Source organism: Mustela nivalis (genome assembly GCF_964662115.1).
Source record: "Mustela nivalis genome assembly, chromosome: 12".
NCBI classification, from domain to species: Eukaryota; Metazoa; Chordata; class Mammalia; order Carnivora; family Mustelidae; genus Mustela; species Mustela nivalis.
In genome coordinates this window covers 22,134,391-22,162,153 of record NC_139031.1, presented here as the reverse complement: position 1 = coordinate 22,162,153, position 27,763 = coordinate 22,134,391, and the positions used below count along the sequence as shown (strand labels likewise).

The 27,763-nt window shown below is 42.8% G+C and overlaps 2 long non-coding RNA genes across 2 annotated transcripts in view; both read right to left on the bottom strand.

The window, feature by feature from the left end:
* Positions 1–11,839: 11,839 nt before the first annotated feature.
* Positions 11,840–24,470, bottom strand: LOC309845743. The gene is made up of 3 exons (XR_014301489.1): positions 24,276–24,470; positions 15,969–16,100; positions 11,840–11,958 (listed from the first exon to the last, which is right to left on the bottom strand). It is a non-coding gene; the product is annotated as an uncharacterized lncRNA (long non-coding RNA).
* A 1,723-nt stretch (positions 24,471–26,193) lies between these two features.
* LOC309845745 overlaps positions 26,194–27,763 on the bottom strand; it is a 413,192-nt gene continuing 411,622 nt past the window's right edge. The window contains exon 2 of the long non-coding RNA XR_014301491.1: positions 26,194–26,323. This is a non-coding gene — a long non-coding RNA (uncharacterized lncRNA). The remainder of the gene's footprint in view (positions 26,324–27,763) is intronic.

Here is a 27,763-nt window from a genome sequence, read left to right as displayed (position 1 = left end):
CCTAGAGCGACACCCTGCTTTGAGAGAGGGGAGAGAGGGGAATGGAAGCCACTAATCTTCTCTACTTCTTCTTCCCTGCACAGGACCCCCACTCTAAAACTGGCTTGAGGGAGGGGTGAAGTGATGGGGCCCCAGTATTCTCAGCTCTCCATGCCTATAACAGAATTTCTGCAGCAGAAGACTAGGGGCAGGAGAAACCTCAGCCATCTGCCTGTCCCACGATGAAACTATAGCCACAGACTGGGACCTGGGAGGAAACTTCTTGCTAAGAATAAAGCTCTTGGGTAGAACTTCTATAACAAAGGCCAGGTGGTGGTGGAGAAGGGGCAAGGGAATAATGGGTCATGGCATTTCTTCCCAAGATTTAGGTTTCCTTGTATATTACATCTCCATTTACTCTATGTCCTTAGAACAATTTCCAGGGCTTTTAATTATTGTGTTTGTTTTGATTTATAATTTTTACCAGTTAAGTTGTTAGTTTGCTGGAGAGAATGTCCACTTAACTCTTTATTCTGCCATCTGAAAGTCCCACCCCCTATGTACTGTATCTAGAACAGTGCCCATCATGGTAAGTACTCAACAAGTACTCAACTGTGCTCTACTTTTGTTTCGCCCCATTTATCCTTCACGATTTAGTGGTTTCCATCTGCTCAGCAAAGCCTTCCTCAGTTACATAGATCATGACAGCCAGCCTGCCTCTAAAACCAGTAACACATATTATGTGTTGCTTTGCACATTCACTTACCTTCCATGTATGGATGCTGCCTCCTTGGTTGGGCCATGAAATGTCTTCTGCTTTTTTATATTCCCAACACATCTGATGCCCAGAAAATATTTGTTAAATGATATGTAACAAAGGGTACTATATAATTATAGAGAAATAGTTTTTACCTGACCCTATATAAATAATCCCATTGACACATCCACTCCATAGGCCATTTTTTTAAAAGATTTTATTTATTTATTTATTTGGCAGAGAGAGAGAGAGTGCACAAGCAGGCAGAGTGGCAGACAGAGGCAGAGAGAGAAGCAGGCTCCCTGCCGAGCAAGGAGCCTGAGCGTGACTCAGTCCCAGGACCCTGGGATCCCAACCTGAGCCAAAGGCAGTGGTCCAACTGACTGAGCGTCCCTCAGTAGGCTATTTTTAAAAATATGTTTTGAGGGCATCTGGGTGGCTCAGTAGGTTAAGCCTCTGCCTTCGGCTCAGGTCATGATCTTAGGGTCCTGGGATCGAGCCCCACATCGGACTCTCTGCTCAGCAGGGAGCCTGCTTCCCCCTCTCTCTCTGCCTGCCCCTCTACCTACTTGTGATTGCTCTCTCTAATAAATAAATAAATAACCTTTTAAAAAATAAATAAATAAAAATATGTTTTTAGCATAATTAACATAGGATACTATTCATTCATTTAAAGTGTCCAAGTTGGGGTGCCTGGCTGGCTCAGTCAGTGGAACATGTGACTCTTGATCTTCGAGTCTTGAATTCGAGTTTTTACTTAACAACAACAACAAAAAGTAATGTGTCCAAGTCAGTGGTTTTTAGTATAATCACAGCGTTTTGCAACAATCAGCACAATTTTAGAACATTTGCATCACCCCCATTATGACCCCCAGTCATTCCTTGTTTTTCCCCAATCTCCTATCCCTAGGCAAATGTACTTTTTCTCTCCATGGATTTGACTATTCGAGACATTTCGTGCTAATGGAATCATACACTATGTGATCCTTTGTGACTGACTTCTTTCACTTAACATAAGGCATTCAGTGAAGCCGAACTGCGCACATTTCAATACTTCACTTCTTGTTATTGCTGAATAGAATTTCACTATATATGGATATACCACATTTCGCTTATCTACTCATCAGTTGATGGACTCTTGAGTTGTTTCTACTTTTTGGCTATTCTGAATAATGCTGCCATGAACATGCATGTACAAGTTTTTTTTTTTTTTTAAGATTTTATTTATTTATTTAACAGAGAGATCACAAGTAGGCAGAGAGGCAGGCAGGGTGGGTGGGGAGCAGGCTCCCTGCTGAGCATAGAGCCTAATGTGGGGCTCGATCCCAGGACCCTGAGATCATGACCTGAGCTGAAGGCAGAGGCTCAACCTACTGAGCCACCCAGGTGCCCCAAGGTGTACAAGTGTTTGTGTGGACATGTTTTCATTTCTCTTGGGCAAATAACTAGGAGTGGAATTGCTGGGTCATATGGTAACTCTCTGTTCAGACTTTGGAGGAACTGCCAAACTGTTTTCCTAAGCAACTGAATCAGTTTACATTCCCAAAAAGAGTATAGGAATGTTGCAGCTTCTCTACATCTTCACCAACACATTTTGTCTTTTTGATGCCATCATCCCAGTGAATGTGAAGTGAGATCTCATGGTTTTGACTTGTGTTTCCTTGATAGCTACTTTTTTTTTTTAAAGATTTTATTTATTTATTTGACAGAGAGAGATTACATGTAGGCAGAGAGGCAAGCAGAGAGAGAGGAGGAAGCAGGCTCCCTGCTGAGCAGAGAGCCCGATGTGGGACTCGATCCCAGGAGCCTGGGATCATGACCTGAGCTGAAGGCAGCGGCTTAACCCACTGAGCCACCCAGGTGCCCCCTTGATAGCTACTTATATGGAACATCTTTTCATGTGCCCCTTGGCCCTTTGTATGTCTTCTTCTCAAATCCTTTGCCCATATGTAAATTGGGTTTTTTGTCATTTTATTATGTTATGCCCCAATAATGGGTCCGTAATTAAAGGAGCGAGACTGACACAAAGCGAAGGTCAAGCAAAGCTTTATTTCGCGCCAAGCATCAAGAATCTAACCGAACGTTCAGCGACGCACCTCTTACAAGAGAGGGCGACCCTTCTCTGTTTCGCAGACTAGCTTTTAAGGGCAAAGGCCATGCGGTCGGGCCTGGCCACGCACAGGTGGCCAATGAGATTGTAACACACACAGGAAATTCCACAGTGATGCTAGGTGACCAACTGAGTTACAATTTACCCTAGTAGACATTTGAACCAGCCTATTACACCTTGATTGGGATTGGCGCTCAAAGGGCGGGGCCCATACTCCTTGGTAACCAGGGAGACAGTATGCATCCCCCCACTGATCGGATGTCTCCATCTGACCTGACCCACCTTTGTATCTGGGCTTTGTTACCTGAAGCTGGTTTCCAGGACTTGTCTCCAAGTAAATCCCCTGGGGGAAGGGGAGCAGGGACAGTTTCTAAATAGGTCCTTGCAATTACTTAAGAATACTTTATATATTCTAGATACAAGTCCCTTATCACGGGTATGATTTGCAGAAAATTTCTCTCCCATTCTTGGGTTATCTTTTTATTTTCTTGATGGTATCTTTTTTTGTTGTTAAGCTTTATTTATATGAGAGAGAGAAAGCGTGGGGAGGGGCAGTGCAAGAAGAAGAGAGAGAGAATCTCCAGCAGATTCCCCACTGAGCATGGAGCCTGAACGGGGGCTCAGTCCCATGACCCCGAGATCATGATCTGAGCCAAATCAGCAGAAGCTTAACCAGCTAAGCCACCCAGATGCCCCTTGATGATGTCTTTTAAAACACAATTTTTTTTTTATTTTGAAGTATCTCTAATTTATCCATTTTCTCTTCTTGCTGTTTGTTGCTATTGTTTATCCTTTGAAAATATAGACATGAGAATTGTCCAGAGAGAAAAATACATATGATGGCTGTGCTAATTTTGTTGACACATGGTATCTACCCAATTCAAATACATTTTAGCAGAAAGGGAATTTCTTGGTCATAAACTCTGGGAAGAGTTAAACCACTAAACCATAGGATGGCCAAGGTCATAGTTCAACCTTAGAAAGAACTAGATGCAGAATTAACACCAGGGCTCTCTCTCGAGCTCTCCTATCATGTGTTTTTTACATGGCCAGAAATGCCATCCCTGGCAGCTTCCCCATTACACATTTTATGATTCTGACTTCAGGGAAAGGGGTGCTCACATGGTTGGTGTGTCCATATTCCTGACAGGAACACATGTACTGCCTGCCCCCAGCTCCTCACCTCACATGTCAACCCCCCTCTGCGGCACACACCTTATATAAAAAGCTATTTTCTGGAAAGATTGTAAGACATAACAGGGATCACTGGGGATAAGGGTAGAGGGAGGGCACCTGGGTGGCTCAGTGGGTTAAGCCGCTGCCTTCGGCTCAGGTCATTATCTCAGAGTCCCGGGATCGAGTCCTTCGTCAGGGTCTCTGCTCAGCGGGGAGCCTGCTTCCCTTCCTCTCTCTCTGCCTGCCTCTCTGCCTGCCTCTCTGCCTACTTGTGATCTCTCTCTGTCAAATAAATAAATAAAATCTTAAAAAAAAAAAAAAAGGGTAGAGGGAAAGGCTGTCACTTTTTATTTTATCCCTTTCATCAGATGGAATTACTTTTATTTTTTAAAATTTTAAAATAAAACAAACCTTTAATGTTTAGAAGGGTAAAAAATGTGTATAGGAGAAAAGATGGGGAAGAAATCTTCCAAATGCTAGCAGGAGAGAGATGCATTAAGAAGATAGTCACATATGATTGTTTTCTTTTTTTTTTTTTTCAGTTTTTTCTCCCCAATTTTTTGTAAGGTGATTATATAATTTTATACCAAAGACAATCTTTAAAAAAAAAACCAAAAACCAGAACCAGAAAAAAAGCTGAAGAAATCCTGCAGGGATGTTTCTGAAGAGCAAAAATTAAACAAAAACGTAATCTCATTTACATCAGGCTCATTTGCCCCATCATTTTGGGCAAAATCTGGATCTCCATATCTTAGTTTTGCATAAAGCAGAGCTGACCCAGAGCCACTCTGCCCTTTTGGTGCGGTGGTTGTGACTTTGCTGCTCAGTATGTGAGTCAAAGAACCTTCTCTGTAGCCCACATAAGCGCAAATCCAGTTCTGGGGGAAGAAGCTGGAAAAGAGTGGTAAGGTTTAGAAGCCTAGACATGATGATAAAGTTCCTTTATTATAAGAGGAGTGGAGATAGGAACGAAGTCATCTTGGCTGCTCCAGTGTTGTTGCTGGACAAGTTCTGTCTAGATTCACTCAGTTATGATAATTTACTCAGTGAGAGATGCTGGGATGACCTTGGAATGTGCTTTGCTGGTTAGCGGATTTCCTTCAGCCTCAGCCCTAGACTTCCCCTCCCTCCTCCTTTCTTTTCAGTGACACCTCCTTTTACATAGTCTCCACAAGGAGGTGCCTGAGTGGCTCAGTCATTAAGCCTCTGACTGTTGATTTTGGCTCAGGTCATGGGATCGAGCCCTGCAGGGAGCTCTGCGCTCATTGGGAAGTCTGCTCCAGAGTCTCTCCTTGCCCCTCTGCCCCTCCACACGTCCGTGCACACGGTCTCTCTCACTCTCTCTCGCCCTAAAATAAACAAATAAATCTCTCTATGGTCTCCATGAGCCTTCCAGTCTTTCTGATGGGAACTCACAGGTTTCTTGTGCTTCTCCTCTTCCACGGATTTGCCATGGCCGTTACTGTGTCGTCCTCCAAATCAGCATCAGGGAGCAGAAAAGGACAAGATGATGGAATGGAAGACGACTAAGGTGGCCACATTTCTAAGCAACAAGTTTAGGCACAGACCTGGAAGAGCCAGACAGCATAGATGAGGGATTGGAAGAGCATTGGTTCTTTCTCTCTAGCTCCAAGACTCAGCCCCCAGGCTGTGGGAAAGGGAGAGGGACCGTGCCTGAGGTAGTCCCGCTTTTCCAGTATTGTTTCGGAATTCGAACTCACGAGAGACTCTAACCTTGCTTATATTATTTGCTCATTCACATTATTACTTGAACATGGCCGTCATGTTCTATATCAGTGCAGACTCCTTCCTCGTTTTTCTACACTTGCATGTCAACACCCATACAGGCCAGCAAACACTACAGCATCTGTTTTTTGTTTTTTGTTTTTTTTTAAGATTTTATTTATTTGACAGAGAGAGAGAGAGAGATCACAAGCAGGTAGAAAGGCAGGCAGAGAGAGGAGGGGAAGCAGGCTCCCTGCTGAGCAGAGAGCCAGACACGGGCCGATCCCAGGACACTGAGACCATGATCTAGCCGAAGGCAGAGGCTTAACCCACTGAGCCACTCAGGCGCCCCATAACACCACAGCATCTGATCCCTTAAATATAATCCAGAGCTGGATCTAACCATTCCAAACCTTCCCTTCCAAGAATTAAACTGACTTCCAAGTTGAGGGAACTCGGTTGGTTCCTGCTCACAGGGACATTCTCCACCTTGTTCTGGGGAGTAGGGTGGGACAAGGTGAGTGGCAGAAAGCACTGGCCTGGGACCCAAACTCAGAGTGGACAAACTTCTAGAATAGAAAGTTGTCCCTTCTTCTTCTTCCTTTTTTCTTTCTAAAGACTTTATTTATTTATTTATTTGACAGAGAGAGAGAGAGAAAGCACAAGTAGGCAGAGGGAGAGGGAGAAGTAGGCTCCCTGCTCAGTGGGGAACCTGATACAGGACTCGATCCCAGAACCCTGGGATCATGACCTGAGCTGAAGGCAGATGCTTAGCCAATTGAGCTACCCAGGCATCCTAAAAGTTGCCCCTTCTTTTTTTTTTTTTTTTTTTAAGATTTTTTTTTAAAGATTTTATTTATTTATTTGACAGAGAGAGATCACAAGTAGGCAGAGAGGCAGGCAGAGAGAGAGAGAGGAGGAAGCAGGCTCCCTGCTGAGCAGAGAGCCCGATGTGGGACTCGATCCAAGGACCCTGAGATCATGACCTGAGCCGAAGGCAGCGGCTTAACCCACTGAGCCACCCAGGCGCCCCTTTTTGAGATTTTATTTATTTATTTGACAGACAGATTACAAGTAGGCAGAGAGGCAGGCAGAGAGAGAAGTTGCCCCTTTTTAATGTAGATCTGGAGGCTCCTGAAATTCAGCTGGTATCTTTGTATTAATTCAAGTTTGGTTTTACTTTATAAATGGTGGTTCCTTTCTCTGGTCTTGTTTTAAGCTCAGACCCTGATGCCCTGGGGCTAGAGGTTGGATTGCAGGAGACTCCTTAAGGGGCACAGGAATGGTGCGTGGAGGGGGCACAGGGCAGGGAAACCTGAATTCTCAGAGAGTGCCAAGATTCCACATCCCAGCATCAGGCCACACAACCTATGCAGAATCAGAGACATCGGAGGCTGGGCCCGGATTTAAGGAGGAAGAGAAAAGATCGCAGAATCAACAAAATAATATCGTAAAATGCAGGGAGATTGGCAAATGCAACGTGGCAGATTTTGTTCTGGGTATTAAAATCTCAGAGCTGATCATGAATAGGATGGCACTATAGGCTCAGGGGAAGGCCTGATTGGCCAGGCTGTCCTGGTGAGCTCTGACCTCACTGGTACCCGGCCTCCTCTAGGTAATTGGAGGGGCCAAAAAAAGGCACTTCCTTAAGGACAAAAATATCTCCCATCATCGGTCGGATGCTGAAACAACTTTGTTCCTTTAATGGGATTGTTCTGCCAAACTGGATCAGTGTTCCTGCTAAAATGCAAATATATATTTGGAGCAGTGGCAGGGGGGATGGGAAGGTAATAAGTCTTAGCAACTACCAGCACTTTAGCAGGAATTTGTTTAGGGGCAGAGAAAAATTTCCTAAGAGGACAAGGTACATAATTGGTGTTGGGGGGGGGCGGTGTGTGTAGGGGAGGGGACAGGTTGGAGGAGGGCTCAGAGACGAAGCTAGGCTGAGAAAGGCAGGAGGCCATCTGAGGTATCATAGTCCTTGCTCTCAAAAGATAGAAAATCCAGGCACTAAGATTGAGACAAGATAAACCGCTGACATCCAGCTTCTTGAAGTAGTCATTGAAAATGGAAGGAAGAGTCAGGGTATATTAGAGAGTGTGGTCACACAGAAGGGTCTCACGGAGGTGGGGGATCCACCACCTCCCCACTGGGCAGAAAGCGCTTGCTAAAGGAAAGAGTTGTGCAGAGAAGGTTGAACTCAGCAAGAAATATGTCTTGGGCCAGACTCTGTATTGTTAAGGAGCACTTCCTACCCTCTCCACCCCCACTGCCACGCCCTATGAAGACCACACCTCCAGGGAAATGCCAGGGGTCCACTTCCATTCCAAGAACCGATCCGATATCTTCTTGTGCTTCAACCCACAGGCTGCAGAGTGTCCTGATCTATGAAAAGGTCAGCACTCTGTGAATGGTTAGGCGCTCCCTCTTCTAACCAACTAACCAGGGCCAACTAACTACCACTTTGGAAGAGGGGCTTGGAGTCTCTGGGGAGTCAGTTGTGCTCAGCTTTATGTCCTGCTGCGCTGTGGGCCCTGGCACCCAGGGCAGGGGCTCTCTCTCCTGCACACCCCAAAATAGTGGCTGGCCTCATTAACACGGGCCAACTTGCTTATAAATTAGACCCTTCAGGCTTTACAATTCCCCAAGCCATAAAACCTCACAGCTTTAACCGCCCCTGGAAAATATCAAGGTCAGTCCCCCCAGGAAGCCTCAATGGCACCATTTTACAAAGGAAGAAACAGAAGCACAGAGAGATCAAGGAGCGTGTCCAGGTCACACAGCTACTGAGTGGCTGATATGGAGGAAAGCCCACTCAATGTCCTTTCCACTGCCCCTTATTATTTCTGGCAGAAGATAGAAAAATAATATTTATGGCCCTAGGAAAGTGTCGTTCTTGGATTGCATTCTGATCTTTTCCTCTCAAGACTCACTGAAAGCCATAGAAAAAATTTCCCCACTGGATTTTAGTTTAGTTTAGTTTTTTTTTTCTTTTTTTAACAAATCTGAAAGGAAAAATAGCAAATCTGGTATCCTAATGAGATAATTAATGCACAAGTACTTTGAAAGAGGTACAGCACTTCAGTGCTTTTCAAATAAAAGGTATTATCATGCTCTTGAAAGAAATGCATAGGCCTCTCTGGTGTGGGGGTGGGGCGGAAGCCTGCTTGGGATGGTGAATCACAGACTGGGGGAAGGCGTTTTCTCCAGAAAGCTGACTCATTTCTTGGTTGTACTAAGCTGAGGGAGCCAAACTTCTTGGGGTTATTTCCTACCTTGGTAAGGAGCTGGCGATAGATTCTTTTTGGGTTCTGGGGGGGTTCTTTCTAGCACTGCCGAAAGAACTGGCTTCATATCAAGGTGACTTGTCTGTTTAAGGAAGGCCCTGGCCAACCAAGGTGACTGCAGTTAACTGTGGTTAGTCATCACCATCACCAACCTTGGGGACCCACTTTTTTTTTTTTTAAAGATTTTATTTATTTATTTGACAGACAGAGATCACAAGTAGGTAGAGAGGCAGGCAGAGAGAGAGAGAGCTCGCGAGGAGGAAGCAGGCTCCCTGCTGAGCAGAGAGCCCGATGCAGGACTCGATCCCAGGACCCTGAGATCATGACCTGAGCTGAAGGCAGAGGCTTAACCCACTGAGCCACCCAGGTGCCCAGGGACCCACCTTTTAAAAAGAGCTCTGCTGGGGGCGCCTGGGTGGCTCAGTGGGTTAAGCAACTGCCTTCGGCTCAGGTCATGATCCCAGCGTCCTGGGATCAAGTCCCACATCGGGCTCCTTTGCTCAGCAGGGAGCCTGCTTCTCCCTCTGCCTCTGCCTGCCATTCTGTCTGCCTGTGCTTGCTCTCTCTTCCTCTCTCTCTCTGATAAATAAATTAAAAATCTTAAAAAAAAAAAAAAAAAGCTCTGCTGTGCCTCCCTTTACTGTAGTGGGCAAAAAAGGGGGTCATCGGGCAATTACCAGAGGTAAAGAAGTCCAAAGAAAGCAAAGTATAAAAATAAGAATGCTAGGTCTGGCTACATCATGGTGACCTTGCATAAGGGATGAATTCCTAAGAAAAGGTCAGTACTTGTCTGAATCTGTCTGGCTGCTATAACAAAATACCACAGACAGGGTGGCTTATAGACAATAGATATTTATGTCTGTTGAAAGTCCAAGATCAAGGCGTCCAGCAGATTCCATGTCTGGTGAGAATCTGCTTCCTGGTTCCTAGACGGCTGTCTTCTTGCTATGTTATCATATGCCTGAAGAGAGGAGCTAGTTCTCTGGAGTCTCTTTTGTAGGGTTCCGCCCTCATGACCTAATCACTTCCCAAACCCCCCACTTCCTAATACCATCACATTGGGCATTAGGTTTCCCCATATGAGTTTGGAGGGGGACACACGTATTCAGACTGTTGCAATGATTTTATGTTGCAAGGTGACTGAAAAATCCATTTTAATCTGAATTAAGCAAAACAAATGAATTTATTGATTCATGTAGCTTAATAGTCTAAGGACAGGTCTGATTTCAGGCACTATTGGATCTTGGGGCTCAAGCAATGTCATCAGGACTTAGTTTCACCTGATCATGCAGCTCTGCCTCCCTTCCGTGTTACCTTCATTCTGGGTGGTGGCTCTGGGTGGCCCCAGGCCACTTGTAATGCTGGGAGTCCCAGCCAAAGAGAGAGGTCATTTCTTTCCCTCCTGTTCCTCTACCCCCCACTCCCACCCCGCCCCAATTCCAGGATTCCTTCTGATTGGACCAAATTGGAGCAAATATTATCCCCGGGTTCTGACTGGCTAGAACAGAGAAAGCGGCTTCAACTCTGTGCTGGAAAATTAAACCTCTGCCTTCCAGATTCAGGCTGAGAGGAAAGGTAGCGGTTCCCAAAGGAAACATCGAATGCCAGTAGCACTAGCAAGGGATGATGGGTGCCCGGCTTGGAAAAACAGTGGGTGGGGAGTCAGTTAAACTCGTTTAGGTGTTTGAAACAGTTTCTCCCCCGAAATCAGAGACTGAATTTCAGACTCATGAGATTCTGTCTGAACTCTATCGTCTTTGATTTCTGGGTGGCTTGAATGGAGGGCATATGAAATAAATGTTTTCCTAAATGCATCATATCTACAGACTGAAGTGTAGATGTTGGGTTGGATATCCCTCCCCAAACTATTTGCATTTAAATGAGCAATTCAGTGCCTTAATCTAAAATGAGATTAGATTAGGTTTCGATTAGGGAAAGGACTCAGATAAACTGGTCAGGTTGAGAAGTAGGGGAAGGGAAGCTTAATGGACCCCTGAAATGACAAAAGAAATGGACTGTGATCTATCCTTATTTGGGTATAAAGCTGCTTGTTGGGTATAAACCTTCTTGTTTGCTTTGCCATGGATAGTCCTAGTCCCAATTCCACAGAATCATGCTTCTTCTGAGGTCACCGCTGGATTGGTAAATCACCTCCCTGACCAGACCTGTTCTACAAAGGCCAGTTTTCCTCTGTGTCTACAGCTGCAGTTCTGACTTCCTCCACCTGATCCATTTCCAGACATCCTTCTTTTTTTAATTTTTAAAAAGACTTCATTTATTAATTTGAGATCGACAACAAGAGAGAACACAAGCGGGGGAGGGGCAGAAGAAAAGGGAGAAGCAGGCTCACCCAGCAGGGAGCCCGATATGGGTCTCCAAACCAGGCTCCATCCCAGAACACTGGGATCATGACCTGAGCCGAAAACAGATGTTTAACTCACTGAGCCACCCGGGCAGCCCTCCAGTTCCAGACACCCTGTAGACCAGACATCTCCGAGGCACGCAGGGCTTGAGATCCCAAACCTTGTTTGTTTCCCTGCTCACACAAGCTGAACTCTTCTCCCTGTCTTCTGAAACCCTCCACAATCAGACCCAACCTTCTTCCTTGCTCCTCCTCCATACAATCTGTTCCCGGTTTCCAGGTCCTGCTACGTCTCGGGCTCTTCCTCCCTGGAAAAGGCACACCCCGCCTCACCCCTCACCTCTTCACCTTTACCGGGATGCTCCTCCCAAATGCCTTACTGAGTTCTGCATATTGTTATCTCCACCTGCTGTGATCTAGAAGGATGATAATGCCAGTGGAAGTTGGGTATGATCGGAATTTTTCGCTAGGTTCTGACAGACTTCAGGACTTTTGATTTCTTCAGAGAGTGCAAAAGAACCTGAAACTTCTCCACTCTTTTTGCTGGTTGGTAATCTTCCTGCTGAAAACAAAACAAAAGAAAACAAAACGCCAAAGTCTTCTAGGGCCTTTTGATTATCTTTTCACCATTCCCACAGTATGTTGGATTTTTTTAGATTCCCCTGTAACATGTTTCTGTCCTGTTAGCCTTCCCTCTAGCTAGCCTCACCCCTACTAACAACGTGCTCCTAATGACTTTGAATCATTTGTCGCCGGTTGCTCATTGGCTGTATCACTCCAGCACCGCAAAATCTCTCTCTTTTTCTTCCCATGTCCTCCATTCCTAACGGGGTCTAGTTCTATCCCCGAGACTGTAATCTTACATGCCTCCTAGGGCCAGGGAGGTACTGCAATATTTGAAGCTGACTGAATATATATAATTAGGAGTTAATTGGAAAGGGTAAGGCAAAGCTGAAGGCATTTGATTTCAGAATTTTTAACACTGGGACTAAGGAAATTCACCTATTGTTCAAAGAGGCCTGAATGCAAACCATTGTTTGGGCTTGTCCTAAAGTTTTTCTGTTTTGCAGAACTCTTCCTGGGCAGCACCTTGCCTTCTCACCTGGTGGAGTTTGAATATATTGCTTTAATCTCTTGTAGAAAATGGCAGCAGTTAGAGATGGAGACTCAAGGGACACCTGGGTGGTTCAGTCAGTTAAGCATCTGCTCTGTGGGTAGTTGAGCATGACTAGTTGTCAAGATAGAAGGATATAGTTAGGAGCGCCTGGGTGGCTCGGTTGGTTAAGTTTCTGCCTTCCGCTGAGGTCATGATCCCAGGATCCTGGGATGGAGCCCCCGCAGTGGGCTCCCTGCTCAGCAGGAGCCTGCTTCTCCCTCTGCCTGTAACTTACCCTGCTTCTGCTCTCCTTCTCTCTCTCTCTCTCTGACAAATAAATAAATAAAATCTTTTTTAAAAAGGAAAGAAAAAAAAGAAAGAGAGAGAGAAATGGAGACTCAGGAGGGGGGTTATGTAAATATTAGAACATCATTTCTTTATATTTTTCATTAGCTATGTATCCTGTAATCACAAGTGGGTCATATGGAGACTTCAGGGCAACCTAGAAATATTGCACATTTAACACCAGCTTCTTTTTTTTTTTTTTTTTTTTAAAGATTTTATTTATTTATTTGACAGAGGTCACAAGTAGGCAGAGAGGCAGGCAGAGAGAGAGGGAGAAGCAGGCTCCCTGCTGAGCAGAGAGCCCGATGCGGGGCTCGATCCCAGGACCCTGGGATCATGACCTGAGCCGAAGGCAGAGGCTTTAACCCACTGAGCCACCCAGGCACCCCTTAACACCAGCTTCTTTTCACCTTTCTTCAGAATCTGATTTTGGACCCTTCATGGACCTAGTCAGTTCCAAGTCACTACTTTTTCAGACGCTTTTCTTGTAAGAAGCACTAAGGTTGAATGGTTGTGAGCACAGATATAAGACTAGTCTATCTGGGTTGAAACCCAGACTCTACACCTTTCTGGCTGTGTCTGTCTGTATGACCTTGGGCAAATTAGGCAATGCACCCTGCCTCAGTTTCCTCATTTGCCAAGTACAGATAATAAATAGTACCTACCTGAATCATCATAGAAAGGGAGAAATTAATTCATACATATAAAGAGTAGGGTGTCTGAAAACTCAAGGAACATAAACTTGTTTTTAAACAGTATGTTATATATTTTATATTTTTAAATATATTTTATAGGATATTGTATCTTTTCTAACCCTTGAACAACCCCCAATTTAAAGCAATGAGTCCAGAGGGGCCTGACTGTCACAGTCAGTAGAGCATGTGACTCTTGACCTCAAGGTTGTGAGTTCAAGTCCCACAGTGGGCATTAAAAAAATACTTGTAAAGTAAAAATATATACTATTTTAAAATAATAATAATAATAATAAAGCAATGGGTCCAATTATAATCATTTAAAAGTATAATAAATATATTAAAGAATATCTAATAAACCTGGAAGTACAAGGTAAATTATATATATATAATTATATGTATTTATAAAATATCATAAACTTTTTTTCTCATTATCAAATGTATCCATTGCTCCAGATTTAGAGGTAGTTCACTAAAAATACACCTTAGGATTAAAAAACCCAACATATTATTTAAAAAGCTAAAAAATGTGTGATTTAAAAATAATTTCATCTTATGTTTCCTAATTTTTCAGACACCGTGTACTTAGAACACTGACTGACACTTATTAAGCATCATTACAAATATTATTTTCCTCTGACTAGTTAGGTCCCATGGCCTTTACAGGGAGTGTCCCCTCCTCATCCTGAACCCTTGTCTGGTCCAGCATCTCCACTTTGGAAACCCTTAAAGTGTCATGTTTCCAAAGAGCGTGGTCTACCTACACTATTCCTTGCTCTTCCTGAAGAGTGAAGTGGTATGTGTGGAAAGAATATCATGGGGGCACCTGGGTGGCTCAGAGGGTTAAAGCCTCTGCCTGCGGCTCAGGTCATGATCTCAGGGTCCTGGGATGAAGCCCCAGTCAGGCTCTCTGCTCAGCAGGGAGCCTGCTTCCCCCCTCTCTCTCTGCCTGCCTCTCTGCCTACTTGTGATTTCTGTCAAATAAATAAATAAAACCTTAAAAAAAAAAAAAGAATATTGTAGACACGGTCAAAAAGAGTAAGTGAGCAAGGAATATGAAAACCACTGATTTTATAAGTAACCAGGAAAGGCTTCATTGTAGTAAATGCATAGAGACTTTAAATTAATGCTGACCACTTTTTCCCCCCAGTAATTTGCTCTATTTATTTTTTGCCCAGGTAATATGATCACGTGGTTCACGGTCAAGGATGCAAAAGTACATCCAGTGAAAACTTTCCCTTCTACTCCTACTTTCCAGCCACCTGTTTCCTTCCCGAGGGGAGGGAGGTTTGACCTGTTGCTTATGTCTCCTTCCAGAAACAGTCTATGTACTTCTAGACTCACTGTCCTTCCTTCTGAATCCTTGGGGCCAAGTAGGTTTCAGAATCCAGAACTTTTCAGATTTTAGGCTGTAATAAGGTACGGATAGCAAGCATTCTGTGGGCACCCCAGGCTCTGTCTAGGATGACCAGTCAGGCTGGTTTGCCCCAGACTAGCTCAGTTTTAACACTGTAAGTCCTATGTCCTGGGAGTTCCCTCAGTGCCAGGCAAACAAGGCCATCTGACTAATTTTAATTTAACTAAGTTTTTATGAATGAAGGATGCTTTGTCTTTGCTACTTCTTTTTTAATTTTATTTTATTTTACTTAAAGATTTTGTTTATTTATTTGACAGACAGAGATCACAAGTAGGCAGAGAGGCAGGCAGAGAGAGAGAGAGAGGAGGAAGCAGGCTCCCAGCCAAGCAGCAAGCCCCGGGCTCAATTCCAGGACCGTGGGATCATGATCTGAGCCGAAGGCAGAGGCTTTAACCCACTGAGCCACCCAGGTGCCCCTGTGTTTGCTACTTCTTAACACCAAATCAAGATTGTTTGTTTCTTTTTTTTTTAAGATTTTATTTATTTGAGAGAAAGAGAGAGAGAGAGATGAGTGGGGGGAGGGGCAAAGGGAGAAGGAGACTCCCCACTGAGCAAGGAGCCCAGTGTGGGACTCTGGGACTCGGGACTCAACCCCAGGACCCTGGGATCATGACGTGAGCAGAAGGCAGACGCTTCACCCACTGAGCCATCCTCAAGATTGTTTCATTGTCACTTCATTCTTTCTTTTCTTTGGTTTTCAGATTCAACTTTTCTTTCAAACCACTAGGCAAAATATGTTTGGTTTTTGTTTTTGTTTTTTTAAGATTTTATTTATTTGAAAGACAAAGATCACGAGTAGGCAGAGAGGCAGGCAGAGAGAGGAAGGGAAGCAGGCTCCCTGCTGAGCAGAGAGCCTGATTCGGGGATCAATCCCAGGACCCTGAGATCATGACCTGAGCTGAAGGCAGAAGCTTTAACCCACTGGGCCACCCAGGCACCCCATAAGCAAAATATATTTGTAATAAATTTGTATACTGGTAATTTCAAACCACTAGGCAAGTTTAAGCAATTTTAGCACTCACCAAGAGTTAACCCCAAAACAGCTCCACAGTAGAATGAGCAGAATTATCAGGACAGTTCAAAAGGCAGTTACAGAATTCTTTCTCTTGTTCTTTTAAAAATTCCAGCTATTCTTCATGATGTTCTCTAGATCTCTGGAAAACATTCATCATTAGACTGTATTTTATGAAGAATATGTGTGTATGTGTATGTGTGTGTGCTCAGAGAGAACTCTGAAAGCCAGGGGGCTTATGGATGATTTTTCTTTTTTTTGTTGTTGTTTTTACTTTTTATGAATAGGTTATGATTGTAAAGCAGTTTGAAGTATTTTTTCTTTTCTTAATTTTTAAATTTATTTTAATTTTCTTTTTTTTTAAGATTTTATTTATTTATTTATTTGACAGAGAGAGATCACAAGTAGGCAGAGAGGCAGGCAGAGAGAGAGAGGAGGAAGCAGGCTCCCCGCTGAGCAGAGAGCCCGATGTGGGACTTGATCCCAGGACCCTGAGATCATGACCCGAGCCGAAGGCAGCATCTTAACCCACTGAGCCACCCAGGCACCCTTTAATTTTCTTTTTAAAGAGGTGCTGACATGTTGTTTCCAGAATTATCTTGATTCTTTTCAAGTTTATTTTCTATCTCCATTAATCAAGCAGAGTCCAATTTCTTTTTTGAATCTAAACAATTTAAGTTAGCTTACAGCTAGATTGTGTGCTCTTCAATTTATGCCTAAGGCTGGATCTTATTTGTACCCTGGTACTTAGCACAATGCCTGACATACAGTGGGTGCCCACAGCGTGTTTGCTATACTGGGTTTGACATTCCTATCAGCATAACATCATTCTCGATGCAAAGATTCCAATTATTTTCATGGATTAAATAGTTTAAACCTATTATCACAGGTTTGTACTCATGGTTAGTGCCCACGAAAAGTACCACAGAGAAGAGTACCCTATTATAAATACATCACCCTGAAAAGGTGAGCCATGGCTTTCCTTTAATCGAGGGGACATAAAATCCAAGACTGAGAGTGGTCAAAATTGCCTGTGGCAATTTCTATCCTAGCAGTTGCTGTCACAAATATGTGGATTTCATAACAGAATGAATGTAGACTATGAAACCCAATTTATATCCAACCTCTCTTTCAAAAAGAGACAAATTCCATCTGTTTTAATGTAATGAAATCACATCTTTAAAGAACTGATCATACTTGAAATGCAAAATGCAATTACACTTCCATACTTTTTTTATTGTTTCCATGTCATTCCATTAAGAACTGGCAACAGATTCCCCTCTTCTGAAGAACTCTTAATAGCCTGCCGCCTGCAAGAGAGTGCAGGTCTTCCTAAGGAGTCATCCCTACTGCTTCTCATTGCTCCTAGATCCATATGATTTAAGTTATAGCACACCCCACAGGATGGGGTACAGAATATAACCCATGAAGGGGTCACATGCATACTGAAGAATTGTATTATTTTACCAATTTATATCAGCCAACCACTTCCCAGCATGGAACAAGTTCATGGACCCAGAGCCCCTTGCATGAAGGGGAACGCAGGTCTTCTTGAAGAAGGAACCTACCACACATAAACATGCACACTGTAAATCCTACTAGCCTTCTCTAATAGGAACTGTGGCTATTTCCCTGGAAACATTAAGAAAGGAGAAATAGACATTTTAGGGAAAATTAGACACTGGATCTGAACAGATATTAACTCCTGAGTACCCGAAATGTCACTGCGGTCCACTAGTCAGAATAGGAGCCTACAGCTGTCGGGTGATCAGTGGAGTTTTGCCTCAGGTGTGTCTCAACACTGGGACCAGTGGCTTCCTGTAACCAACTTCTGGGTAATTTCCTAGTTCTGTAATGTACAGCTGGCACAGACATGCTCAACAACTGTCTGAATCCCCACATCGGATTCTTGATACATGGAGTGAGGGCTGTTATGGTGGGAAAGTCCAAGTGGAAGCCTTATGGAGCTATACCCAACAATATAGTCAACTCAAAGCAACACAATATTCCTGAGATTGGTGCCACTATCAAAGATGTGAGCAGCATAGTGGTCATGGTTCCCAATACATCCCCATTCAACTTGCTTATTTGGCCCATGACAACAAGTACATCTTAGAGAATGAAAGCAGTTCAATGTCAACTTAATCAAGTGGTGACTTTCATTATAGATGCTGTTCCAGCTGTGGTTCCTTTGCTAGAGCAAACCAACCTATCTCCTGGCAATCTGGTAGACAGCTATTGACTTGGTGAATGTTTTTTCCCTCCTTACCCATTAGTAAAGGCCATCAGAAGCAGTGGGCTACCAGCCAGCAGGACATTTACACCTCCACTGTCCTACCTCAAGACTATGTCAATTATCCACCACTATGCCATGATCTAATCCGCGGGGACCTTGGTCAACTTTTCATTCCACAGAACATCATGCTGGTCTATTACATTGATGATATGACTTTGATGAATGAGTGAATAGGAAGTAGGAGCTAGGTAGACACATTGATAACACTAATGTGTGCCAGAGGGATGGAGATAAATCCCACAAAAATTCAGGAGGCTTCCACCTCAGGAAAACTTCTAGAAGCATTCAAGACAAACTTAAAAAAAAAAAAAAATGAACCAACTGTTCCACCTGGCCCCTCCTATCTGTAAGAAGGAGACACAGTGGACCTCTTTAGATTTTGGAGGCGACATGGGCCTCATTTGGGAGTGCTGCTTTTATTTATTGGATGACCTGAAAAGCTGCCAGTTTTGAGTGCAGCTCAGGACAAGAAAAGGATCACAGTAGGTCCAGGCTGCCAGGTAGCTGCTCTGCTACTTGTCATAAGACCTAGCAAATGCAGTTATGTTTGAAGAATAGAACAGCTGCATGAAGGCTTTGGCAGACCCCTATAGGGGAATCAAAGCACAGACCCTTAGGACTTCGGAGCAAAGCTGTGCTATTCTTTGCAGGTAAGTACTCTCCTTTGGAGAAAGAGCTCTGCTCTGCTTCATACTCTGCATTCATATTGAATGTTTGCTTGGTCACTATCCCCCTGATCCTGTCCTGAGCCATCCATCTACCAAGTCATAAAGTTGGACATGCACAGCAGTAGTCCATCAGCAAGTGGAAGCTGTGTATATGATCAGGAGACTGAGCTCAAGCAGGTCCTGAAGATACAAGAAATTTGCATGAATAAGTAGCACAGAGGCCCATGCCCATATTCCTGCCACACTGCCTCCTCCTCCTCTACCTGCATCTCTGGCTTCGTGGAGAGCTCCCCATGACCAGCTGACTAAGGAAGAAAGAATTCAGAGTTCACTTACAGGTGGTCGTGCATGATAGGCTGGCCCTACTCGAAAGTGGGTGGTCACAGCACTATAGCCCCATTTCCAAGGTGGCCCTGAGGGTGGTGTGAAGAAAATCCCCCCGGTAGACATAACTCAGGCTGGAAACCTTGTGGTTCACTGTGCCTGAAGAGAAAGGTGGCCAGAGGTACATACATAAGCTGACCCATGGATAGAGACTAATGATGTGGATGGATGGTCAGAGACACAGAAGTACCATGGTTGGAAAATTGATGACAAGGTCTGGGGAAACGGTGTGTGGATAGGCATACATGAATGGTCACAGATTGTGAAAAGATACTTGTGATCCATATGAACGCTTACAAAGAGCAACCTCAGTCGAGGAGGGTGTTAGCAATCAATTGCGCAAGAAGACCTGTCCTGTGGATAGGTTGGCCGCTTTCTCCAGTTATCCCTGTTCTTGCCCAGTGAGCTCATGAGCAAAGCAGCTGTAGCCCCATGAATCCGTAGACAAGGGAATGAGTTACTGTACTGGCTGGGGTGATCGATCCTGACTACTAAGGGGAAATCGAGAAGTTACTACACAATGGAGATAAGGAGGAATATGTCTGAAATGTGGGTGGTCTCCTGGGGTATCTCTGAGACACATAGAATCACATAAGTCAGTGAAGAACTACCATAACCCATAGAGGTGGGACTGTGAAAGGACCAGACCCTTCAGGAATAAAGCTTTGGTTCTCCCCACAGGCTCACAACTACTTTTTTACAACTACTTTTTTCCCTTCAAGGAAGTAGTATGTGTATAGTGACTACTTTTCTAAATTTTTTGCAGCTAAGGTGGCAAAATGTGACCTAGTTCTGGCCAATGAGATATTAACAGAAGTTGCTGGTAGAACATCTGTGAGCACTTGTGAAAGTGACAGATGCATCTGGTTTGCTCCTTTTCCTGCTCCCTTCCCTTGTCTGGAGTGTGGACTTGATACTTGGATGTGAGGCAGCCATCTGACCATGAAAATTAAGGGCACATTCTATCATGAAGGTAACAGAAGAATAGAAGGAGTTTGGCTCCTTGGGGACATTACTGAATCTCTGAATGCAAAGGACCGGCCCTAGACAGTCCAGCCCCTGACTTCTTGTTGCCTGAGATAAAAACCAAACCAAACCAACCAACCAACCAACCAACAAAAACTTACTTGGTTAAGCTACTGTTGTTTGTGTTTTCAGATTACTTGCAGCTAATCTAACAAACAGACCTCACAAAATGTTTTTTAAAAAATTATTTTAAACTAGAACTCATTTTTTAATTGTGCAAGTTATATTCTTACCTAAGAAAAGATGGGGTCCTTTAGAGAAGTTTCTTAAAGTATGTTCTGCAGATGATCTGCATCAGAACTACACAGGCTGCTTGTTTAAGAAGATAATTTTCCCATGTGATTGTTTGCCTAACCTGACCTTCCAACTAAGATTCAGAATTAATGGGGTTAGGTCATGGGTAACCTGCCTTTTTCACGAACTCCCCCAGTGATCCCTGTGTTCAGAAAATCTTGAGAACCAACCTCGAAATATAATCCAAACAAGTTAAAGCTTTTTTCCTGGCAGAAGGCAAATGTAGAGGGTTTTTTGTTGTTGTTGTTGTTGTTGTTTTCCATTTGTACACCAATACTCAAACCTCCCAACCCTAACTTGAATATAATCAAGGAGGATCTGTCCTCCTTCTGGAAGGGGAATAAAGCATCCAGCTTCAAAAAGAACACACAATTTCCTATGCGGTTTTGAGCAAATGTTCTTTCTCTATTTTTTTTTTTTTAAGATTTTTTTTATTTATTTGTCAGAGAGAGCGAGTGAGAGCGAGCACAGGCAGACAGAGTGGAAGGCAGAGTCAGACGGAGAAGCAGGCTCCCTGTGGAGCAAGGAGCCCGATATGGGACTCGATCCCAGGACGCTGGGATCATGACCTGAGCCGAAGGCAGCTGCTTAACCAACTGAGCCACCCAGGCGTCCCAAATGTTCTTTCTCTATTAAGTTTAACTAAATTTGCTAACACTGCCAATCATATTTCCATGTTGTATATGCAGTCGTACTCAGTATCGTATTTCAATTGTCTAACAAATTTGAAATGAACACAGTCCAATATAATTCTGATTTAATGTTCCCTTCATTTAGGCTTTACTGAGTTATTGATTCTTTTTAGGCTCAGAACGATCTTATCCAATTTTGTCTTTTTCATTGCATGTAAGTTCTTCTTACATGAAAAAACATAGGTAGATACAATTTTAAAAACCCCAAATCTTGAATTCGAGTGCAATCGGCAGCCATTTACTAAGTAATAATTGAGATCATTGACCAGTTTTAGACCCCCGAACCATTCCTGACCCTATCTTTTGGAATCTCATTTCTCAGAGGAAATGAGAAAATGAAAATATGCTTTGGGAAAAGCATATTTTCCTCGTTGGTCATTATGCTATGCTCAACTCGTTCCTAAATTCTTCTCTTTGCTTAGGCTGTTTCCCGTTTAGTTTAGCCCAGCCCCACCTCCTCCACAAAGCTTTCTTCAGTTGCCCCCATCTAGTCAGTTCTCTGAATTCTTACTCTACTCACCGTCATTACCAGTTAATTTTCTAAACCTTCCCAAAGGAGATTTTAGCATGTTAGTCTTCAACTAAAAATTCTTCAGTGACACCACGTTTTCAACAACGAATACATTCTATAAGTATGCTCTGCTAGATGTCAGGGATATATACAGGTGTTTAAAACACAGCCACTGTCCCACAGGGATTATGGACTGATGGGTTATTCACTGGAATTCCCAAATGGTGTATACAGTGGACTGGAAAGAACTTTAAGGCCCTCCCTGATCTGCCTCCAATTTGTTTTGCTAATTCTATCCCCCATTGTTCCTTTTCCTTTGATCCAAATAAACTGGGTTACTTGCTGCTCCCCAAACACATCTGCTACCTTTTTCTCTTTCATATTCTCACTTTGATCTCTGTTCCTGAAATGACCTCCTTGCTTCTCTTCCCATGTCAGTTCAGATATATACTTAAGGTCCTAGATTTCAAATGCCACTTTCTTCATGAAATGTTGTGATTGCTTATGAAGTTTCAGTTAAGTCGGGTTTCTTAAAAAGAAGCCCATCTTGGGGCGCCTGGGTGGCTCAGTGGGTTAAGCCGCTGCCTTCGGCTCGGGTCATGATCCCAGTGTCCTGGGATCGAGCCCCGCATCGGGCACTCTGCTCAGCAGGGAGCCTGCTTCCCTCTCTCTCTCTGCCTGCCTCTCCATCTACTTGTGATTTCTCTCTGTCAAATAAATAAATAAAAATCTTTAAAAAAAAAAAAAAAAAAAAAAAGAAGCCCATCTAACACCAAATCACCCAGCAATGGTTGGTTCTTGATGAAGTCCTACTTTGAACAAACCAGCTGTAAGAGATATTTGGGAGTAAACTGGCAAAATTTGAGTATGAACTGGGCACAAAATAATACTAGGGAATTGTTAAATTTATCAGAAATTATAATGTTATTGTAGCTATGCTTAAAAAATCATTATTTATTTATTTATTCATTTATATTATTTTTTTTATTTTTAGATATGAAAACTGAATTAATTAGGGGGGAATGTTAATGATGGCTGGGGCTTAAAAATGAATGAAGGAAACACGGCAAAGTGAAAATTTGGTATTGGGAATATGATGTTCTGGGATTATTCTTTCCATCTTTCTGTATATTTGAAAACATTTCTAATCAAAAGTGAAAACATTGGGACGCCTGGGTGGCTCAGCTGGTTGGGTGTCTGCCTTCGCCTAAGGTCATGATCCTGGAGTCCTGGGATTGAGTCCCACATTGGGCTCCCTGCTCAGTAGGATCCTGCTTCTCCCTCTGCCTGCGGCTCCCACTGCTTGTTCACTCTCTTTCTGACAAATAAATAAAATCTTAAAAAAAAAAAAAGTGAAAACAAGAACCCCAAGCATCTTCTTCCTGTAAGAGTAAAACATGTTCACTAAAGAAAGTAACACGAATAAAGCAACCATTATCCTACTGCACTGAGATAATTATCATTTATATTAAAATGCATTTCCTTCTATATAGTTTCAAATATACTTTTTTTTAAAAGATTTTTATTTATTTATTTGAGAGAGAGATAGTGAGAGAGAGCATGAGCGAGGAGAAGGTCAGAGAGAGAAGCAGATTCCCCATGGAGCTGGGAGCCCAATGTGGGACTCGATCCCGGGACTCCATCCCGGGACTCCAGGATCATGACCTGAGCCGAAGGCAGTCGTCCAACCAACTGAGCCACCCAGGCGTCCCTCAAATATACTTCTTTTTACTTTATAAAACTGTGGTTATTCTGGACATACAGTTTTATATTGACCTCAGATTTTATTTTTTCTAATTTTTTAAAAAGACTTTTTATTTTATTTTAGAGAGAGAGAGAGAGAGAGAGAGAGCAAGTGGGAGGGGCAGAGGGAGAGGGAATCTCAAGTAAATTCCACACTGAGCACAGAGCCCAACTTGGGTTCAATCTCCCTGAGATCAGATCCAAGCCAAAATCAAGAGTCAGTGACTAAACTGACTGTGCCACCCAGGAGCCCCTAATCTCAGATTTTAAAAGAACATATGCAACAGGTAGAAGGAAGGACACATAAATAAGGGAACAAAGCATTTTATAGATATGTTACATATCAATAAAAAATTAAAATAATGCGGGGCACCTGGGTGGCTCAGTGGGTTAAAGCCTCTGCCTTTGGCTCAGGTTATGGTCTCGGGGTCCTGGGATCGAGCCCCACATGGGGCTCTCTGCTTGGCGGGGAGCCTGCCTCCCCCTCTCTTTCTGCCTGCCTCTCTGCCTACTTGTGATTTCTGTCTGTCAAATAAATAAATAAAAATCTTTAAAAAGATAATGAGAAAAAAATTTTAAGCACTAAATAGATTTGCCTTGCGATTCTCTTTGACTCACATACCACAGTGAATTCTTTTACAATCCTAGAACCCACAGATGGGCTTTTCAACTTCATGTTTCAAATCATCACTGAATCACTTACTTGCCTTTTTGCAGTTCTCAGCATTTGCAGTTCTCATGGTGGGCTCTCCAGGCTACCACCTGTTTTTTAAGAGGAAATCACCAGCGTGGCTAACTGGGACCACCACAAAGTCATCAGCCACCCCAGCTGGGCTTTCATGGCCGCTGAAGGGCCTTCCTTCCAGTCTCCTGCCCTGTTCTACTTCAAGCTCCTCCTTCCCAAAGCTTCGGATCTGCATCTTCTTTCCTCCTTGGCACCCTTCCTGCCTTCACACACTCTCTTGCCAACATTAGCTCCAGTCATGTGACTAGGGTTTTTTTGTTTTGTTTTTCGCTTTACAGAAATATTGTTCAAATATTTTAATTCTGTTTATAATCACATAAATAATATAAAACACAATTTTAAAGTTAGAAACTGCTATATATCCTACCACATCAGTGCAAATAATTTTACTTTTACATTTTCTTTGGTTTGTCTTTGTCAATATTTATACATATTGTGTAATACTGTAATACTGTGAATAAGCTATTTTCCACTTACATTTTTCCATATTACATATTATCATGTAATCTTTGTGATTTCAGTTGAAGTGGCCGCATCATATGGTCCAAGTGATTAAAATGCCTTTCAACTGTCCTGCCTGGGCTCCCTTGCAGTGTATTCAATAAACTTCTATCTCCTCATAAATAAATAAATAAATAAATAAATAACATGCCTTCCAAAAACCTGAAATAAGTCAAAGACCTTTTCTGGTTATCAGATACTTTATATACTTTATTCTACCATCTGATTTTTTGCACTTTCTGTATCATGGAACTTTTCTTAAGTCACTATCTATATTTTCCACATTATTTTAAATGGCTGCATTGCATGTGATAATAGGGATGTAATTTTTTTAATTTGATGTCTTGAAGAGTTAATATACTCCATACTTCAAAAATCAGAAAAAATAAAATGGCTCACAGTGGAAATTCTCTTTCTTCACATCTCGGTTCTCATCTACTCCAGGACATAACCTCCTTCCTCAGTGTCTTTTGTGTCTTTCCAGAGTTTATTTATGTAGATGCAAGCAAATACAAATGCCATTTCATATTTTGTCATTTTAAAAAATCAGAATGCTATACATTATATACACTTCCTCACTTTGCTTTTTTCACTTAGTAATTTATTTTGGAGATTGTTCTTGGTATATGGAGCGTTTGCTCATTCTTTTTTCTATAGCTTTATGTCTTCCTACTACACAGCACCATCCTTGATGGACATTGGGTCATTCCATTGATTCTTCCCCCCCCCAAACTTTTATTTAAATTGTAATTAGTTAACTTAGAATGCAATATCTGTTTCAGGAGTAGAATTCAGTGGTTCATCACTTACATACAATACCCAGCGCTCATCAAAACAAACGTCCTCCTTAATACCCACCACCCATCTAGACCATCACCCACCCACTTCCCTCCATCAACCCTCAGTTTGTTCTCTTATTAAGAATCTCCTGTGGTTTGTTTCTTTCTATCTCCTTTTCCCCTTCCCATATGTTCATCTGTTTTGCTTCTTAAATTCTACATATGGGTAAAATCACATGGTATTTGTCTTTCTCTCACTTATTTAGTTTAGCATAATATACTCTAGCTCCATCCATGTTATTGCAAATGGCAAGATTTCATCCTTTTTGTTAGCTAAGTAATAGTCACATATATATATGATTATCTAGACCATTAATAATGGTCTCCTAACAAACCTTCCTCTCTGCAGCCTCTTTCCCACTCTAAATGAAAACAAAATACAAAGAACAATAAACGGATCTTACATCATTCCTTCTTCAAAACTTTTATTTCTGGGGATGCTAGGCTGGCTCATTTCGTAGAGCATGTGACTCTTGATCTCAGGATTGTAAGTTCAAACCCCACATTGGGTGTAAAGATTACTTAAAAATAAAATCTTTTTTTAAAAATATTTATTTATTTATTTGACAGACAGAGATCACAAGTAGGCAGAGAGGCAGGCAGAGAGAGGAGAAAGCAGGCTCTCTGCTGAGCATAGAGCCTGATATGGGGCTGGATCCCAGGATCCTGGGATCATGACCTGAGCCAAAGGCAGAGGCTTTATCCCACTGAGCCACCCAGGTGCCTCAAAAAATAAAATCTTTTTAAAAACCCAGCCTTTTATTTCAAAACCAATGAAGCACCAGCTCCCCAACCTGGCATTCAAGCCCTTCCAATGATTTTAACTTAATTTAACATGTATTGGCATCAGTCAGTGTTATCTTCTACTGCTATATTAAACTTATCCAATGCTCTAGCCAAACCAGTCTGGTTATTTTTCACTAAACACACAGTGTGTTTTTACACTTCCAGGCTCTGGCTCACCCTTTTGTCCACCTAGATTACTCTTCCCTTTCATCTCTTCTATCCTAAGTCTTTTCCTCCCTTGATTTCACTTTCTATGATATCTTCACTAACTGTCCACCAAATAAATGTGCTGTAGTTATTTGTGTCGTTATCGTAGTTCCCTACTGGATTCTAAATTCTGCTGAAACAAAATATTGCCTTGAGTGAACCCTTCAATGTGCCAGCCTATGCTAAGTGATTTGCATGCATTATCTTGTTTAATCTGCACATCAACATTGTAGGACAGGACTTTCCCATTTAACATTGAAGAAACTGGGGCTCAGGGACATCAAGTAGCTTGCCCAGGGTCATGTAACGAAGGGTGGAATCTTTCTTAGTCTATTTAAGCTACTATAACAAAAATACCGCAGCTTGGGTAGCTTATGAACAGCAGAAACTTATTTCTCACAATGCTGGTTGCAGGGGAAGTCTGAGATCAAGGCTCCTGCAGATTCCCCTCTGGTGAGAACCACTTCCTGGTTCTTGGGCAGCTGTCTTTTCCCTGTGTCCTTTCATGGTGCAAGGCGTGAGGAAGCTCTCTGGGGTCTCTTTTAGGGTCTCTTTTATAAGGACACTAATCCCATTCATGAGGACTCCATTCTCATGACCTAAGCACCTCCCAAAGGCCTCTTTTCCTGATACCATCACATGGGGAGGAGGTGGTTAGGAATATGAATGGGGGGGGAGGGTACAAATATTCAATCAATAACATTCTTGTTCGTATTACTTATGTTAGCCAGCACAATGCCCACTACCTACACTGCACTCAACCTGTTTGTGTCAGATCAACATGTTAAGAACAATGTCTGTCCATAGACTAAGATTCTACAGAAATAGGAAGGGGGGGTGGGGGTTGAAACCGTAATGAACCGAGATGGCAGGATTGCTGGTGATGCTTCCAAATTTCCACTAGTGGGTTCCAGATCTTCTGAAATAAGCATTTAAAATATATAGTTTCTAAACCGGATTGCCGTTACTCTTGAATATCTTCTAGTTGTTACATGTAGGTTAGTTTAGTTTCCTTGATTTTATTGTCATCTCTCCGGGGATTCTCTCTCTTCTTTTGTATTCCCACAGCTTTGGGCGCATTGCTGAACACACGACGTACGTACTTGTTGATTT